This window comes from Triticum aestivum, chromosome 1A (assembly GCF_018294505.1).
Source record: "Triticum aestivum cultivar Chinese Spring chromosome 1A, IWGSC CS RefSeq v2.1, whole genome shotgun sequence".
In the NCBI taxonomy this organism is placed as follows: Eukaryota; Viridiplantae; Streptophyta; class Magnoliopsida; order Poales; family Poaceae; genus Triticum; species Triticum aestivum.
Window position 1 is genome coordinate 215,631,513 of NC_057794.1, and position 18,433 is coordinate 215,649,945.

Here is an 18,433-nt window from a genome sequence, read left to right on the forward strand (position 1 = left end):
CCACGTGTCGGCATGGGAGTGGCGGTGGCGATTGTGTCCGGCGCAGACCGGATGTGTCCGGCGGGGGGAGGGGAATGGGGCTAGGGTTAGGGGTGGATTGACCAGGGATTTTCGGGGGATATGCCTTTTTATAGGTAGAGGGAGCTAGGAGGCTCCAAATTGAGCACGGTTTGCGGCCACGCGATCGTGATCGAACGATCGAGCTGATGGAGGGGGTTTAGGTGGGTCTTGGGCCACTTTGGAGGGGTGTTGGGCTGCAACACACACGAGGCCTTTACAGTTCCTCGGTTAACCGTTGGAGTATCAAACGAAGTCCAAATGGCACGAAACTTGACATGCGGTCTACCGGTAGTAAACCAAGGCCGCTTGGCAAGTCTCGGTCCAATTCGAGAACATTTAACACCCGCACACGAAAAGAGGCAAAAGGGGACACCGGAGGCCATAGGAGCGCCGGAATGCAAAACGGACAACGGGGAAAATACTCAGATGCATGAGACGACCACGTATGCAAATGCGATGCACACGATGACATGATATGAGATGCATGACAAAGACAAAAGCAACACGAAGACAAAAACCCGACAACGAGGAAATATCATAACTTAGTGCCGGAAATGGCAAGAGTTGGAATACAAATATGGCAGGTTACATATGGGGCGTTACAACAGTCCACCACTACGAAAGGATCTAGTCCCGAGATCTGGGACTGGAAAAACTCCGGATATTCAGAACAGAGTTGGTCCTCGCGTTCCCAGGTGGCTTCACGGTCGGAATGATGTGACCACTTCACTTTCAGGAATTTGATAGACTTGTTGCGAGTCTTGCGCTCAGTTTCTTCAAGAATAGCAACAGGATGCTCATGATAAGACAGGTCTTCTTGGAGATTAATCTCTTCGAAGTTGATGGTGCGGTCAGGAGTCTTGAAACACTTGCAGAGCTGAGACACGTGAAACACGTCGTGCACGTTTGCAAAGTTGGATGGAAGATCAAGTTGATAGGCGGGATCGCCTCTTTTACCAATGATCTTGAAAGGACCCACGTATCTAGGAGCAAGCTTCCCTTTGATACCGAAGCCACGAGTACCTTTCATTGGAGAGACACGGAGGTAGACACGGTCTCCGATCTCGAAAGCCAAGTCACGATGCTTGCTATCATAGTAACTCTTCTAGCGCGATTGTGCGGCTTTAAGATTTTCACGAATGACTTTGCACATTTCTTCAGCCTCTGTGATCAAGTCATTGCCAAGAAGTTGGCGTTCACTAGTCTCTGACCAGTTAAGAGGAGTATGACACTTCCTGCCATAGAGAATCTCGCTTGGGGCCTTGCCTGAACTCGCTTGGAAGCTGTTGTTATAGGAGAACTCGGCATATGGAAGACAATCTTCCCACTTCATACTGAAAGAAATGACGCATGCCCTGAGCATATCTTCAAGAATTTGATTGACTCGCTCGACTTGGCCACTAATTTGAGGATGAAAAGTTGTGCTGAAGCGAATGTTGGTGCCCATGGCCTTCTAGAAGGAATCCCAGAACTTAGAGGTGAAGATGCTGCCACGATCTGATGATATCAACTGTGGAATGTCGTGCAGAGAGACAATCCTGGAGGTATATAGCTCTGCCAACTGAGCTGCTGTGATAGATTCTTTGATAGGAAGAAAATGAGCCACTTTGGTGAGTTTGTCGATGACAACAAAGATAGCATCATTACCACGCTTGGACTTGGGAAATCCAGTCACAAAGTCCATCTCAATATGGTCAAACTTCCATTCTGGAATGGCAAGAGATTGGAGGAGACCAGCTGGTCGTTGGTGTTTTGCTTTCACTCTTCTGCCGACATCACATTCATTCACGAACTGAGCAATCTCGCGCTTCATTCGAGTCCACCAATACGACTGCTTGAGGTCATGGTACATCTTTGTACTTCCAGGGTGAATAGACAGGAGTGAATTGTGAGCTTCGTTCATATTGACTTTACGAAGGTCACCCTTAGGAACAACAATGTGATCCTCGAAGAATAGAGTATCCTTGTCATCAAGGCAATAGCGCTTGTACTTGGGTTGGCTCTTGGCAATCCCAATCTTCACCTTCTTCACCATAGCATCAAGAAGTTGAGCCTCACGAATCTGATCTTCCAAAGTGGGAGAGACTTGGAGGTTGGCAAGGAATCCTTGAGGAACAACTTGGAGATTAAGTTTGCGTAAAGCTTCACAAAGCTCCGGTTGATAGGGCTTGAGAATCAAATTGTTGCAGTAAGCCTTCCTGCTCAATGCGTCAGCAATTACATTGGCCTTGCCTGGCGTATATTCAATACTCGGATTATACTCTTGAATCATTTCGACCCAACGAGTCTGCCTGAGGTTGAGGTTGGGCTGAGTGAAGATGTACTTGAGACTCTTATGATCAGTGAAGATGTCCACTTTTCTTCCCAATAAGAGATGTCTCCATGTTAAAAGAGCATGGACAACTGCCGCCAACTCGAGGTCATGAGTGGGGTAGTTCTTTTCGTTGGGCTTCAACTGGCGAGAGGTATAGGCCACAACTTTCTTCTCTTGCATCAACACTGCACCGAGACCTTGAAGGGAAGCATCACAGAAGACTTCAAACGGTTTGTATTCATCAGGAGGAGTCAGAACTGGAGCTGTGACTAACTTCTCTTTGAGGGTGTTGAAAGCGATGTCATACTCAGGTGACCAGACATACTTCACATGCTTCTGGAGGAGGTTGGAAAGAGGCTTCGCGATCTTAGAGAAGTTCTCAACGAACCTTCGACAATAGCTTGCAAGCCCAAGGAAGCTGCGGAGTTGCTTCACATTCTGAGGCGGTTCCCAATTCATAATTGCAGACACCTTCTCAGGATTAACAGCTATGCCGTTGGCGGAGATGATATGCCCAAGGTAGAGAACCTCATCGAGCCAAAACTCGCACTTTGGAAACTTCGCATAGAACTGATGTTCTCTGAGTTTGTCCAGAACCAATCTCAAGTGCTTGGCATGATCCTCCTTTGGAAAAGACCAGAATGTCATCGAGATAGACCAAGACGAAGTCATTTGTGTAGGGGTTGAAGATGAAGTTCATCATGCGAGAGAAAGTTGGAGGAGGATTGTTGAAAACTTCGCATAGAACTGATGTTCTCTGAGTTTGTCCAGAACCAATCTCAAGTGCTTGGCATGATCCTCCTTTGGAAAAGACCAGAATGTCATCGAGATAGACCAAGACGAAGTCATTTGTGTAGGGGTTGAAGATGAAGTTCATCATGCGAGAGAAAGTTGCAGGAGCATTGACAAGGCCGAAAGACATGACAGTGTATTCATATGAACCATAGCTTGTTCTGAATGTTATCTTGGGGATATCTTCTTCACGAATGCGAATCTGATGATAGCCCATACGGAGGTCAAGCTTGGAGAATACTTGAGCACCTTTAAGTTGTTCGAAAAGCTCATTGATGTTGGGAAGTGGGTACTTGTTCTTTATGGTCTTCTTGTTCAATGGACGGTAGTCGACACAAAGTCGGTCCGTTCCATCCTTCTTCTTGACAAAAAGAACACCACAGCCCCATGGAGAAGAACTTGGTCAGATGAGACCCATACGCTCTTGAATATCGAGTTGTTTCTTCAGCTCCTTCAACTCTTCAGGTCCAAGCTTGTAAGGACGTTTGCAAACAGGTTCTGTGCCAGGCTCAAGATCAATCACGTATTCAACTGGCCGTGAGGAGGCATCCCTGGAAGCTCTTCTGGAAAGACGTCTTGATATTCACAAACGACTGGAATCTGAGAGATGGCATCCAGCTCGCCCTTCTCATTGAGAGTGATGAGGACATCAATACCATTGTTACACCCACAACCCCTACTGCTACATATACGGGACCAATTACTAGAGCTCGCGCACGCCAATTAAATTATCAGGTACTTTCGTTTCTTGGTAATGATTCTAATGTTCATGAGAATATGATGCTGCCTAAATTGGATACATTTGTTTTGCTTACAAATGAAGGGCCTAGCTTGGAGAAGGATGAACATTGGAGCAAGAACAAGCATGGAGATGATGCCATGCGCAAGGGGAACAAGAACGGAGTTACAAGTGATGATTTCAGGACTTTGAAGCCACCATAATGGGTGCATGAAGCCATGGAAGAAATATACAAGATGCCACTTCATAAATTTCGTCCCGAGGCTATTATAGGTGCTGCGTCACCTTTTTATTTGGCCAGGCCCATGTACTTTCGAAATACATAAGTATAGGCTATTTTTAGAGTCCGTATGTGTGGGGAAACAAGAGATAGGGTTGATTTCGGACCCCTCCACCAAGGGCCACGAAATTCCCCCTCTCTTCCTCCATATATACAGCTCTTAGGGCACCGTTTAGACTTTGGGTTTTGTTTAGATTAAAAGTTCGCCATAGCTGCAACTTCGCGTACTTCGTTTGTGTTCAACGACCAGACAAAGGCGTCACAGAACCCCACCTTGATCAATAAAGCTTTCATCTTATATTCGCGATATCCAGATTGCAATCTCAGTTTCTTGCTTGTTCTTCGTTTGCTCGCAGGAAACAGACCCTCGTGGTCAGGTTGATCGTGCTCCGGCGTGGTCAATAACCTCTCGGAGTTGGTTTAGCGATTGCTAAGGCGCGACGTCCTCGCACGTTCGTAGTCGGATCGTCAAAGTCGACTTCCACCAAAGCGATATCCATCATCTCATCGAAAGACGGGACACCTTTGCCTCTATCAAGTGGTATCAGATTTCTAGGTTGCTCGGTGAAATTTTACAGTTTTTCATAGTTTAGATCGAGTCTGTTCTTCATACCTATAGTCCACGAAAAAGCCAAAAAAAATTAAGGTTAGTTCATCCCATCCGAACCAATCTGAGCCTTGCATAATCTTTTCTGTATTTGCTTTGTTGAATTTGCGGTTGCATTGTCGTGTCTAGTTGCTGGTCTTAGCGTCTAGTCTTTTAGAGTTTCGAGTTCTGTTCACGGGTTGTCACGTCGCCGCTGCCATATATCACCACCGCATCATCATCATCGCTGTTGCCATATATCAACACCACATATTCACCGCCAATCCGAATCCATATACGCCACCACATATCCGCCGCCATCACGCCAATCCGAGTTCACCTGCAACATATATCCGCCACCTGTCCGTGTTCCACCGGATTCATCTCCGCCACCAGTCCGAGTTCCTCCAGATTCATCTCTGCCACCAGTCCTAGTCCGAGTCCAGTAATTGTTGCATCATTCTCGATTTCCAGATCACGCGATACTCCGAGTCGTGACAGAGAAGGACTCCCCAACTTCCGAGCCATCCGCAGAAGAAAAATAGTTCCAGTTTAAAAAAAAACTAAGTCTGGAAAATTCTGGCTAGGCAGTTTTTAGACCATTTGTAGACTGTTTCGAAAAAAAATTGTTGCGGAGCACAAAAAAAGAGGAAAAAAAGTGCAAAAAAAAAGAGAAAAAAAATTCAGAGTGTGCTCCTCCCTTGTTTACGTGCCGCGCCATGATTTTGTTGGTGTTCTAGGCTCGCGTCTCTAGCACAGTCTAGCCTAGGACCAGCACAGTACCGTCGTTGAGCGTTTATTCAACTTTGCATCTCTGAATTGATTATTGCTGACCCTTTTTGCTACCATATTATAAGTCTTCCCAGCTCCACATACATCTACGTCGTGCGTTTGACTCTCCCTGGTAATCGCTCTATCCAAGCTTTGAGAGTTTTGACTACAACGGTTGCCGATCACCGCCTGTTGCTGGGTAAGAACTGGTAAGAATTTGAGTTTTGCTTGACGGATTTGTGACACCCACCACCACCACTTGTTCGTAGTCTGTAGGATCATATTCTTGTGTGTTTGTATTGCTGCTAACCATGCCAGGATCACAAGCCGACGAGATTGACTGGGAGAATTTATCGAACAAGGAGCTTCATGATAAGTTTCAGCAAATGATGACTGAACAGGTGCAAGATGTGCTGAACAATTTTGAAGAGGCCATGGAGAAGATCACTGGCCTTGAGAAGACGTTCGAAACAAAACTCAATAACAAGTTTAATGAATTGCTCGCGCGTCTTCCACCACCACCACGCGCTGCACCTAACGCACCTCTCCAACAACAACAACAACGACTACCTCCACGTCACGAAACAGACCTCCGCCGAGCAAGCCGTGTTCCTCTTGCGTTTGGCCAAACTGTTGATACTTCTGTGGCTCCTGCTGCTGATGCGGAGGAGGATGATTATGTGGGAGATTATGAGGATGAGGTTGATCAAAATCAGCACTACGTGCAGCCACCTGTACCACCACCAGCAGGTCGACCTCAGGTATATATTCGTAATGGTAGGCACCACCTCAGGTACGAGATGATGTCCATATTCCTAAACTGAAATTGAATATTCCACCATTTGAGGGTAGATATGTTCCTGATATATATCTTACTTGGGAGTTAGAAACTGAACAACGATTTACATGTTTACAATATCCTGAGGAGAGACGAGTTGCTGCTGCTGTTTGTGCTTTCACTACTTTTGCATGTGTATGGTGGTCTGAACATTGTAGATTATATCCTATTCCAACTACTTGGGCTGCTTTGAAAACTGCTATGCGTACGCGTTGGGTTCCACCATATTATCAACGTGAATTGCTTCAAAATTGCAGCGTTTAAGACAAGGAAAAAATTCTGTAGAAGAATATTATCAGGAGAATGAAGCTATGTTTGCACGTTTTCTGGGTGGATTAAATACAGAGATTCAGACCATTCTAGACTATAAGGAGTACACTAATATCACTCGTTTATTCCATCTTGCTTGTAAAGCTGAACGTGAAGTGCAGGATCGACAAGCATTGGGGCGAACTAACTTTTCTGTAGGGCGACCTTCATCATGGACACCACGTGCATCTTCTACTTCAACTGCACCAGCACCTCCATCCGGTGCCACCTCCAGCCGTGATACTAGAAAACAGGCACAACCACCATTATCTGCCAAGAGCGCACCTGCGGGGCCTGCACAGCGTTCTTCTTCTTCCATGGCATCAACAGGGCACACAAGTGATATTATTTGTCGTCGTTGTAAGGGAGGAGGTCATTATGCGAGAGAATGCAAATCTTCGCGTGTGATGATTGCTACCGCGGATGGTGGATATGAGTCTGCTAGTGACTATGATGAGGAGACTTTGGCTCTTATTACACGTGAAGAACATGGTGGAGATGATTCTGATCATGAGACGCAATACATGGCTCCTGAAGACGCTGACAGGTATGAATGTTTAGTTGCTCAACGTGTTTTGAGTGTGCAGATCACACAAGCTGAGCAAAATCAGAGGCACAATTTGTTCCATACCAAGGGAGTTGTGAAGGAACGTTCTGTGCGTGTCATCATAGACGGAGGGAGCTGCAACAACTTGGCTAGCATGGAGATGGTGGAGAAGCTTTCTCTCACCACAAGACCACATCCACATCCTTACTACATCCAATGGTTCAACAACAGCGGCAAGGTTAAGGTAACACGTACTGTTCGTGTGCATTTTAGTATCTCTACATATGCTGATTATGTTGATTGTGATGTGGTACCTATGCAAGAATGTTCCTTATTACTTGGTAGACCATGGCAATTTGATAAAAATTCTGTACACCATGGTAGAAACAATCACTATACTCTTGTTCATAAGGATAAAAATATTACTTTGCTTCCTATGACTCCTGATTCCATTTTGAAAGATGATATTAATAGAGCTAATAAAGCAAAACAGGAGACGAATAAGAGTGAAAATCAGATTGTGGCAAAAGAATTTGAGCAACAAATGAAGCCTAATAATAAACCATCTAGTGTTGCTTCTGAAATTAAATTGAAAAGTGCATGTTTATTTGCCACCAAATCTGATATTGATGAGCTAGATTTCAGCAAATCTGTTTGCTATGCTTTTGTGTGCAAAGAGGCATTATTTTCATTCGAGGACGTGCCTTCCTCTTTGCCTCCTGCTGTCACTAACATTTTGCAGGAGTTCGCTGACGTCTTTCCACAAGACGTGCCACCGGGATTACCGCCTATTCGAGGGATTGAGCATCAGATTGACTTAATTCCCGGTGCTTCACTGCCAAACCGTGCACCATACCTGATAGAGGCGAGGGTGTCCCGATCTTTCGATGAGATGATAACTATCGATTTGGTGGAGACGACTTTGACGATCCGACTACAAACGTGCACGACGTTGCGCCTTAGCAATCGCTAAACCAACTCCGAGAGGTTATTGACCACGCTGGAGCACGATCAACCTGACCACGAAGGTCTATTCCTGCAAGCAATCGAAGAACGAGCAAGAATATGATAAAGCAATCTAAATATTGCGAATATATATGAAGTATTGATAATGGTGGGGATCCGTAAGCGGTCTTGGTCTGGTCGTTGGACACAAACGAAGTACACGAAGTTGCACTGGCTAACTTTTAACTAAACAAATCCCAAGGAAAAGCTACTAGATGGATCTACTTATATAGGAGCAAGGGGTGGCGGCCAAGGAGGTGGGAGGACGTCCCAAGGCAGCCTAAAACTAAATCTAGGTCGTACAAGGCCAATGGGCCCAAGTGGAGGTGATGTAACACCTTTGGACTTGTAGTTTGACTCGGATTCTGCTGCAGCATCAGATTGTTTCGTCCACAACTCAACGCTCCGGACGAATTTGAAGGTGATTCCAATTGGGTTGGAAAGTGCACGAAATCTAGTTTCCAACAAAAAAAATCACCCAATTTGGAGTCCGTATGAAAAACTTGTGTGCGTTTTGAGTCAGGTATGTCTGTGCAGTCCGAATCTGAATCCAGAACGTGAGAGACTTGGACTCTATCTTCTCTTGGGCCAAAAGTGACGTGAGAGAACTTTTTGGACAGCAAATAAACATCTCTTTCTTCCTTATCTTCATATGTGGATTGTACAAATGTCCCATACACCTGCAATTAGACAAAACACAAAAGTGTGTGAAGTATTTTTGTTCTGGATAACATAAATAGATTATTGAATAGTTTGCACTAGAAATCACCTGACAAATATGCATATATGCAATATTTTTGGTCATATCCAAGGTAGTCATGTCCTCATCAGTAGATTATATCCTATTCCAACTACTTGGGCTGCTTTGAAAACTGCTATGCGTACGCGTTGGGTTCCACCATATTATCAACGTGAATTGCTTCAAAAATTGCAGCGTTTAAGACAAGGGAAAAATTCTGTAGAAGAATATTATCAGGAATTACAAACTGGCATGATTAGATGTGGTATTGTTGAGGAGAATGAAGCTATGCTTGCATGTTTTCTGGGTGGATTAAATAGAGAGATTCAGACCATTCTAGACTACAAGGAGTATACTAATATCACTCATTTATTCCATCTTGCTTGTAAAGCTGAACGTGAAGTGCAGGATCGACAAGCATTGGGGCGAACTAACTTTTCTGCAGGCCGACCTTCATCATGGACACCACGTGCATCTTCTACTTCAACTGCACCAGCACCTCCATCAGGTGCCACCTCCAGCCGTGATACAAGAAAACAGGCACAACCACCATTATCTGCCAAGAGCGCACCTGCGGGGCCTACACAACGTTCTTCTTCTTCCATAGCATCAACAGGGCACACAAGTGATATTATTTGTCATCGTTGTAAGGGAGGAGGTCATTATGCGAGAGAATGCAAATCTCCGCGTGTGATGATTGCTACCGCGGATGGTGGATATGAGTCCGCCAGTGACTATGATGAGGAGACTTTGGCTCTTATTACACGTGAAGAACATGGTGGAGATGATTCTGATAATGAGACACAATACATGGCTCCTGAAGACGCTGACAGGTATGAATGTTTAGTTGCTCAACGTGTTTTGAGTGTGCAGATCACACAAGCTGAGCAAAATCAGAGGCACAATTTGTTCCATACCAAGGGAGTTGTGAAGGAACGTTCTGTGCGTGTCATCATAGACGGAGGGAGCTGCAACAACTTGGCTAGCATGGAGATGGTGGAGAAGCTTTCTCTCACCACAAGACCACATCCACATCCTTACTACATCCAATGGTTCAACAACAGCGGCAAGGTTAAGGTAACACGTACTGTTCGTGTGCATTTTAGTATATCTACATATGTTGATTATGTTGATTGTGATGTGGTACCTATGCAAGCATGTTCCTTATTACTTGGTAGACCATGGCAATTTGATAAAAATTCTGTACACCATGGTAGAAACAATCACTATACTCTTGTTCATAAGGATAAAAATATTACTTTGCTTCCTATGACTCCTGATTCCATTTTGAAAGATGATATTAATAGAGCTAATAAAGCAAAACAGGAGACGAATAAGAGTGAAAATCAGATTGTGGCAAAAGAATTTGAGCAACAAATGAAGCCTAATAATAAATCATCTAGTGTTGCTTCTGAAATTAAATTGAAAAGTGCATGTTTATTTGCCACCAAATCTGATATTGATGAGCTAGATTTCAGCAAATCTGTTTGCTATGCTTTTGTGTGCAAAGAGGCATTATTTTCATTCGAGGACGTGCCTTCCTCTTTGCCTCCTGCTGTCACTAACATTTTGCAGGAGTTCGCTGACGTCTTTCCACAAGACGTGCCGCCGGGATTACCGCCTATTCGAGGGATTGAGCATCAGATTGACTTAATTCCCGGTGCTTCACTGCCAAACCGTGCACCATACCGTACCAATCCAGAGGAGACGAAGGAGATTATGCGTCAAGTACAAGAGCTTCTCGACAAAGGTTATATACGCGAATCCCTTAGTCCTTGTGTTGTTCCTATTATTCTAGTGCCGAAAAAGGATGGTACATCACGTATGTGTGTTGATTGTAGAGGCATTAATAATATTACTATTCGTTATCGTCATCCTATTCCTAGGCTAGATGATATGCTTGATGAATTGAGTGGCTCTACAATATTCTCCAAATTTGATTTGCGTAGTGGATACCATCAAATTCGTATGAAATTGGGAGATGAATGGAAAACAACATTCAAAACTAAGTTTGGATTATATGAGTGGTTAGTCATGCCTTTTGGGTTAACTAATGCACCTAGTACTTTCATGAGATTAATGAACGACGTTTTACGTGCTTTCATTGGACGATTTGTGGTAGTTTACTTTGATGACATATTGATTTATAGCAGATCTTTGGAAGAACATTTGGAACATTTACGTGCTGTTTTTATTGCTCTACGTGATGCACGTTTGTTTGGTAACCTTGGGAAGTGCACCTTTTGCACCGGCCGAGTATCTTTTCTTGGCTATGTTGTTACTCCACAGGGAATTGAAGTTGATAAAGCCAAGATTGAAGCTATTGAGAGTTGGCCGCAACCCAAAACGGTCACACAAGTGAGGAGTTTTCTTGGCCTCGCTGGATTCTATAGGCGTTTTGTGAGAGATTTCAGCACCATTGCTGCACCTCTCAATGAGCTTACAAAGAAAGATGTGCCTTTTCTTTGGGGTACCGCACAGGAAGAAGCCTTCTCGGTATTGAAAGATAAGTTGACACATGCTCCTTTACTGCAACTTCCTAATTAAAAGTCAAGCTAAACTGAATCGTAGACATGCTAAATGGGTTGAATTCATTGAGACTTTCCCTTATGTCATTAAACACAAGAAGGGAAAAGAAAATGTTATTGCTGATGCATTGTCTCGCCGCTATACTATGCTTTCACAACTTGACTTCAAAATATTTGGTTTGGAGACCATCAAAGATCAATATGTGCATGATGCTGATTTGAAAGATGTAATGCAGAATTGTAAAGAAGGAAGAATGTGGAAGAAGTTCGTCGTTAACGATGGATTTGTGTTTCGTGCTAACAAGCTATGCATTCCAGCTAGCTCCGTTCGTCTTTTGTTGTTGCAGGAGGCGCATGGAGGAGGATTAATGGGACACTTTGGCGTGAAGAAGACGGAGGACGTACTTGCTACACATTTCTTTTGGCCAAAGATGAGACGGGATGTTGAGCGTTTTATTGCTCGATGCACTACATGTCAAAAAGCTAAGTCACGACTCAATCCTCATGGTTTATATATGCCTTTGCCTGTACCTAGTGTTCCTTGGGAGGATATATCTATGGACTTTGTTTTAGGTTTACCTCGAACAAAGAAGGGGAGGGATAGCATATTTGTTGTCGTGGATAGATTCTTGAAAATGGCGCACTTTATACCATGTCATAAAAGCGATGATGCTGTTAATGTTGCTGATTTGTTCTTTCGTGAAATTATTCGCTTGCATGGTGTGCCAAATACTATTGTTTCAGATCATGATACTAAATTTCTTAGCCACTTTTGGAGATGTTTATGGGCTAAGTTGGGGACTAAACTGCTTTTTAGTACTACTTGTCACCCCCAAACTGATGGACAAACTGAAGTAGTCAATAGAACGTTGTCTACTATGCTTAGGGTTGTTTTGAAGAATAATAAGAAAATGTGGGAGGAATGCTTGCCTCATATTGAATTTGCTTATAATCGTTCATTGCATTCTACTACTAAGATGTGCCCTTTTGAAGTTGTGTATGGTTTCCTACCTCGTGCACATATTGATTTGTTGCCTCTTCCATCTTCGGAGAAGGTTAATTTTGATGCTAAACAACGTGCTGAATTGATTTTAAAAATGCATGAGTTAACTAAGGAAAACATTGAGCGTATGAATGCTAAATATAAACTTGCTGGAGATAAGGGTAGAAAACATGTTGTGTTTGCACCTGGAGATCTTGTTTGGTTACATTTGCGTAAGGATAGATTTCCTGATTTGCGCAAATCAAAGCTAATGCCACGTGCTGATGGTCCCTTTAAGGTGTTAGAGAAAATAAATGATAATGCATATAAACTTGAGCTGCCTGCAGATTTTGGGGTTAGTCCCACTTTTAACATTGCAGATTTGAAGCCTTATTTGGGTGAGGAAGATGAGTTTCCGTCGAGGACGACTTCATTTCAAGAAGGGGGGGGATGATGAGGACATCAATACCATTGTTACACCCACAGCCCCTACTGCTACATATATGGGTCCAATTACTAGAGCTCGCGCACACCAATTAAATTATCAGGTACTTTCGTTTCTTGGTAATGATTCTAATGTTCATGAGAATATGATGCTGCCTAAATTGGATACATTTGTTTTGCTTACAAATGAAGGGCCTAGCTTGGAGAAGGATGAACATTGGAGCAAGAACAAGCATGGAGATGATGCCATGCGCAAGGGGAGCAAGAACGGAGTTACAAGTGATGATTTCAGGACTTTGAAGCCACCATAATGGGTGCATGAAGCCATGGAAGAAATATACAAGATGCCACTTCATAAATTTCGTCCCGAGGCTATTATAGGTGCTGCGTCACCTTTTTATTTGATCAGGCCCATGTACTTTCGAAATACATAAGTATAGGCTATTTTTAGAGTCCGTATGTGTGGGGAAACAAGAGATAGGGTTGATTTTGGACCCCTCCACCAAGGGCCACGAAATTCCCCCTCTCTTCCTCCATATATACAGCCCTTAGGGCACCGTTTAGACTTTGGGTTTTGTTTAGATTAAAAGTTCGCCATAGCTGCAACTTCGCGTACTTCGTTTGTGTTCAACGACCAGACAAAGGCGTCACAGAACCCCACCTTGATCAATAAAGCTTTCATCTTATATTCGCGATATCTAGATTGCAATCTCAGTTTCTTGCTTGTTCTTCGTTTGCTCGCAGGAAACATACCCTCGTGGTCAGGTTGATCGTGCTCCGGCGTGGTCAATAACCTCTCGGAGTTGGTTTAGCGATTGCTAAGGCGCGACGTCCTCGCACGTTCGTAGTCGGATCGTCAAAGTCGACTTCCACCAAAGTGATATCCATCATCTCATCGAAAGACGGGACACCTTTGCCTCTATCAAAGAGAAAACAGTCGAATGGTATCATCACGAGCGGCAAAGACGATTACATCCTCAGACGAATGTGTCAATTGAATCTGCCTGGCAGCACAATCAAGCTGAGCCTTGTGCTTAGAAAGCCAGTCCATTCCGAGAATAAGATCAATATCCGAGTCACCAAGAACAATAGGAGACGCTAGAAATTTGTAGTCGCCCAACGTGATAGTAACATCCGGGACGCAGATATTAGCTATCATTTGCTTGCCCGGGGACACAATTGATAAAATCTTGGCAAATGTTGATCATCACACTCATACTTTGATGCAAAAGGTTTATAAATGAAACAATGCGATGCACCAGTGTCGAAAAGAACTTTTGCGGGAACATCGTTAACTTGAAGGTTACCCATGATAACTTCTGACGAGTCCTCTGCCTGAGCTGCGTTCATCAAGTTGACCTTGGCATGCTTAGGATTATGCTTGACCGCTGCGGTGCTAGCAGATCTCATAGGAGGAGGAGGAGGGAGACGCGTCTGGTTAAAGCATTTGTTTGCATAGTGACCCTTCTGCTGACACTTGTTGCACGTGACCTCTGAAAGCGGACGGTGATACGGAGCACTTGATCTTGGAGCATGAGACGAAGTCTTGTTCTGAAAGCCTGGGTTGGGTGGGTGGGAAGATCCATTGCCACCTTTGCTCTTCTGCTGATAAGGCTGACGGAACGGAGGAGGAGGAGGCAACCAATACTTTTGCTGCTTAGTTGTCACTTGAGTTGAGGAAGAAGGAGTTGCATCCCTGACTCGTTTCTTGGAAGCATCGCACTTGAGTTGAGCAGCCTCTTGTTTCAGTGCCATATTGTGGAACTCATCGTACTTCTTCGGCTCAAAAAGCACAAGAGCTAGTTGGAGATCTTCTATGAGGCCACCTCTGAACTGATAAATCATGCTCTTCTCGTCAGGGATGTCTTGCTTAGCGAAACAAGCGAGCTTCTGGAACATGATGTTATACTAGTAAACAGACAAGCTGCCTTGCTTTAGATTGCGGAACTCCTCACGCTTGATCTCAACAACACTCTGAGGGATGTGGTGAGCTTTGAAGTCTTGGTGGAATGGTAATCACACGACCTCCTCCGGAATCTTTGTATTGCTGATACCACTCTGCAGCTTGGTCTTTGAGTTGAAACGAGGCAAAGTTGACAAAGTCCTCGGGCCTGACATTGCTGCACTCGAAATGCTTACAGATATCCACGAGCCAATCATCAGCGTCTGTTGCCTCGACACAGTTACTGAAGGTCTTTGGCTGGTTTGTGAGGAACTGGTTGAGTGTAGCAAACTGATTCTGATTGTTGCCATGGCCTTGATTTCCTTGGTTGCGCTCTTGCAAGAGTTGCATAAGCGTCTGCGTGTTGGCGTTGGTAGCGGCCATCACAGCTTGCCATGCCTCCGGAGGTGGAGGTGGTGGCGGCGGTTCAAGATTCTGACGTGTTGGAGGAGCCATCCTGAAGGGGGTGACATCCGTTAGCATCTTGACAGACATATATTCAAGCTGAATCAAAAGGACCGAAATTGCAACATATAGTCTCAACATTCAAACAAGAATGAACGAATGCAATCCAAAGTAAATGGTCACACTTCCATAAATTGAGAAGCCACTTAGATAGAGGTAGATGAATAAAACAACAAGATACGGACATGAAAAAATACTTGGTGAGGATTACCCAATCACAAACCAAATATTCGCGGAAGAAATACTAGAGCTACATGAATTCCCACCTATGAAACTCCTGAAATTTTTCCGGTTATGCAATCAGGTGTTGGGGATACAGGGGAAGCATAATATCTCACCCAAAACTAGCAAATCCTACATCCAGCTGTATCCATCCTTCAACACATAACCAAGAAACTTTCAGAAATCATTTACCACAACCTTCAAAAAGCATTCGTTATACGAGTTATGGCAATACTCCCGAACTCCCGCCCCAGTACTGGGTGGCGTCGAGGTTATCTCACCAACAACTGCATAAAAGAGATTTTTGATGTCGGCGAAACTCAGTATTCCAGAATTGCAACGATAAATTTGTGACGACAACACCTCGGAGCTCAACTCCCCAGGACACTACCACAACCCCTAAATGTCAGGAGGCACCAAGAACAATGTTCTCGTCACAAAACCATCGGAACGATTCCAAGATACCCGCGTGATCCTAAAAAAAATTAGTGAAATTTGAGAAGAGAAGAGTCAAAACTCTACGTCAGGATGCCTCACCAGAGCGACGAAGGGACTGAGGAGTAAAAAGAATCCTACTCTCCGATATATATAATCCTAAAAGACTCAATACATTTTTTAGACTCAAAAATGCCAACAATTCGATCAAGCAGGGGGCTCCTAAGTCGGGGAAGGCTCTGATTACCAACTTGTCACACCCACGATGCGGCTATATCTCCCACGTGTCGGATCATGACTTAGAGGCATAACCCACAGCCCCTACTGTTACATATACTGGACCAATTACTAGAGCTCGCGCACGCCAATTAAATTACCAGGTACTTTCGTTTCTTGGTAATGATTCTAATGTTCATGAGATTATGATGCTGCCTAAATTGGATACATTTGTTTTGCTTACAAATGAAGGCCTAGCTTGGAGAAGGATGAACATTGGAGCAAGAACACGCATGGAGTTGATGGCATGCGCAAGGGGATCAAGAACGGAGTTACAAGTGAAGATTTCAGGACTTTGAAGCCGCCATAAGGAGTGCATGAAGCCTTGGACGAAATATACAAGATGCCACTTCATACAATTCGTCCATAGGCTATTCTAGGTGCTGCGTCACCTTATTAATGGGCCAGGCCCATGTAATTTCGAAATACTTAAGTATAGGCTATTTTTAGAGTCCGTATGTGTGGGGAAACAAGAGTTAGGGTTGGTTTCGGACCCCACCCTCAAGGGCCACGAAACTCCCCCCTCTTCCTCCATATATACAACCATTAGGGCGTCGTTTAGACTTTGGGTTTTGTTTAGATTAAAAGTTCGCCATAGCTGCAACTTCACGTACTTCGTTTGTGTCCAACGACCAGACCAAGACGTCACAGAACCCCACCTTGATCAATAAAGCTTTCATCTTATATTCGCAATATCCCGATTGCAATCTCAGTTTCTTGCTTGTTCTTCGTTTGCTCGCAGGAAACAGACCCTCGTGGTCAGGTTGATCGTGCTCCGGCATGGTCAATAACCCTCGGAAGTTGGTTTAGCGATTGCTAAGGCGCGACGTCTCGCACGTTCATAGTCGGATCGTCAAGGTCGACTCCCACAGAAAACGATAGCCACCATCTCATCGAAACATCGGGACACCTTAGCCTCTATCAAGTGGTATCAGATTTCTAGGTTGCTCGGTGAGATTTTACAGTTTTTCGTAGATTAGATCGAGTCTGCTCTTCATACCTACAGTCCACGAAAAAGCCAGAAAAAAAATTAGGGTTAGTTCATCATATCCGAACCAATCTGAGCCTTTGCATAATCTTTTTAGGGTTTTTGCATTGTTGAATTTGCGGTTGCATCGTCGTGTCAAGTTGCTGGTCTTAGAGTCTAGTCTTTTAGAGTTTCGAGTTCTGGTCATAAGTTGTCACGCCGCCGCCGCACCATCATCATCGCCCATCTACCACTTTTGCTTATCCACCGCCGCTCTGAATCCATATCCATATACCACCACCAATCCGTATCCATATACCACCACCAATCTGTATCCATATACCACCACCGCTACCATATACCACCACCGCTCCGAGTTCTTCTCATATTAGGTTTGTTATTGAGATCAATCTAAATTCTGATTCGTGTTTCCTTGCCTGCGTAGGTCTCGGAAAAAAAAAGTCTGGAGACCCCCGGGCAGTTTTTAGGCCAAAATTTTCACGGGCAAACTTTTTTTCCCTATCCTATTTTTAGGCTTTTTTGAGTCTTTTGAGCCACGTGCCATCATAGTGATTTTTTGTCGCACTTTTTCGTCGTCGCTGCCCTGATTTCCGAAAAAATAGTGAAAAAAAATTTCGTGCCCATCCTATCAGTTTGACAAGGGAAGAGTTTTGAGACACTCGCCATTATAGTGATTTTTCGCAAAAAAAAAGAGGAGCGCGAAAAAAGGAGCGCAAAAAAAGAGCGAAAAAAAAAGAGTTCCAGAGCGTGCTTTTCCCTTATTTACGTGCAACGCCGTGATTTTGTTAGTGTTCTAGGCTCGCGTCTCTAGCACGGTCTAGCCTAGGACCAGCACGGTACCGTCATTGAGCGTTTATTCAACTTTGCATCTCTGAATTGATTATTGCTGACCCTTTTTGCTACCATACTATAAGCCTTCCCAGCTCCACATACATCTACATCGTGCATTTGACTCTCCCTGGCAATCGCTCTATCCAAGCTTTTGAGAGTTTTGACTACAACGGTTGCCGATCACCGCCTGCTGCTTGGTAAGAACTGGTAAGAATTTGAGATTTGCTTGACGGATTTGTGACACCCGCCACCACCACCACTTGTTAGTAGTCTGTAGGATCATATTCTTGTGTGTTTCTATTGCTGCTAACCATGCCAGGATCACAAGCCGACGAGACTG